Source organism: Arachis stenosperma, chromosome 10 (genome assembly GCF_014773155.1).
Source record: "Arachis stenosperma cultivar V10309 chromosome 10, arast.V10309.gnm1.PFL2, whole genome shotgun sequence".
Lineage (NCBI taxonomy): Eukaryota > Viridiplantae > Streptophyta > Magnoliopsida > Fabales > Fabaceae > Arachis > Arachis stenosperma.
Window position 1 is genome coordinate 24,521,773 of NC_080386.1, and position 2,210 is coordinate 24,523,982.

Genomic DNA, 2,210 nt, shown 5'->3' on the forward strand with positions numbered 1-2,210 from the left:
ATGGGAGGTTTGAAGGAATTGGAAAGGGAAGTATTAGTTAGACTGAAGAATCTTTAGTCAGATGCCCTTATATGGTTTAGCTTGTTTATAAGCTTTGATATTATCTGGAGGAAGTTCTAGGATTGCCTTCGGCTTTCCTCCATTATTATGTATTATATATGTGGAAGCTGTTACCATGCTGGGGACCTCTGTTTCTCACCCATGCGGATTTTGTGGTTTTCAGATGCAGGACGTGAGGTTTCCCGCTGAGGCATGCTGGAGACTTCTATATTTGCGAAGATCCTTGTTCTCGGGGCTATGTTTTGGTTTATATGTTTTGCTTAGATACTTTTATCTCCATTAAATAATACAAACTGTGATGACTCCTTTTATGGGAGATTTTGGAGAATAGGTTTTATGTATTTGTGTCCCTTTGGGTTTCCTTTGGGGTTTTCCTTATTTTTATCATATGTATATATTACTATGCTCGGACCGGTGATCTTCGCAGCCGGATCTTGAGTCTTGATATTCCTGTTTTTGACACTCCTTTGTATATATATAATCACGCGTTGGTTATCCTTGTTCGTTACGTTATCGATCGGAGTGTTGCGCTTTGAATTGCGATTTTTGTTTACCCCCTTTTTCTACAAAGGCTCCTAGTTATAATCAATCATTCAAACTACTATACGTACTAAATTTTTATTTTAGAGGTTGTAATACCTTGCCATCTCTGAACTATGACTTAAGCATAAGACTCTGTATGGTAGGGTGTTACATTATGGTATCAGAGCAGTTCGTTCCTGTAGAGCCTGAGGGATGGACTGACTATGCTTCTGTGCATTCTCTGTGTGTGTGTTATGTGCTATTAGTATATCTGCTTGATATAATTGGCATAAACGTTCATGAGCATGCATTTGGGACTTTGAAGCACTAGACTTCCGATATTGAGACTGATCAACTTAATATCGATTGTTTGGTGTGTATAGGAACCAGATGGCGCCTCGTGGACGCGGTAGAGGTAATGCGAGAGATCGTACGAATGCTCGTGCACCGGAGAATAACCCTAACGACCCGGTGAACTTTATGGCTGCATTGGAGAACATGGCTGCTGCTATGCAAGCCACTGCTGAGGCTCTTGGTCAACAGATGAACAACCATGGTAATGATGGAGGTGGAGTTCAAGGCCCGATGACACTGGCCAACTTTTTGAAGGTTAATCCGCCTAAGTTCAAGGGGACTACTAGTCCGACTGAGGCTGACACATGGTTTCAGGCTATAGAGCGAGCGTTGCAAGCGCAAGTGGTGCCTGAAGGACAGCGTGTCGAGTTTGCTACCTATATGCTTGTCGGTGAAGCGTCGCATTGGTGGCGAGGCATCCGACGTCTTTTGCAACAGGGTGATGACTATATCACCTGGAATGTCTTTCAAGAAGAGTTCTATAAGAAGTACTTTCCGACTTCTGCTAGGACGGCTAAGGAACTTGAATTGTTACAGCTGAAGCAGGGTACTATGTCCATATCAGAGTATACTGACAAGTTTGAGGAGCTGTTCAGGTTCTCTCGTATGTGCCAAGGGACTCCGGTGGAATATGAGGAATGGAAGTGTGTTAAGTATGAAGGAGGACTCCGGAGTGATATCTTCAGTTCAGTGGGACTAATGGAGATTAGGACTTTCTCCGAATTGGTGAACAAGTGTAGGGTTGCTGAAGAGTGTGTGAAAAGGGCAACCGCTGAGAAAGGGAGTCACAAAGGTTCATTCCCACAAAACCGAGGGAAGAGCTTTGCACCTAGAGGTTCGTCTTTCAAGAGGAGAAGCTCTTTCAGGAGGCCCAACAACAACAACAATTTCCAAGGGAAGAAGTTTGGGAAGCAACCTCAGAATGATCAAGCTTGTACTAGGTGTGGAAGTCACCATCCGGGAGCACCATGCAAGGCCGGATGGGGTTTGTGCTACAATTGTGGAAAGGCGGGGCATAAAGCCGCAAGTTGTCCGGAGAGGCAGAAACAAGGTGCTGGAAAGGCACAACAGACTGGTCGGGTGTTCACCACTTCAGCTATAGGTGCCGAGGGATCCGAGACACTTATTCGAGGTAACTTTGAAATGGTTGGTCAAACTTTAAATGCTTTATTTGATTCGGGAGCATCACATTCATTCATTGCATTTGAGAAAGCCCATGAGTTAGGATTGAAGATTGTAACCTTAGGTTATGATCTAAGAGTGTACAATGCTAC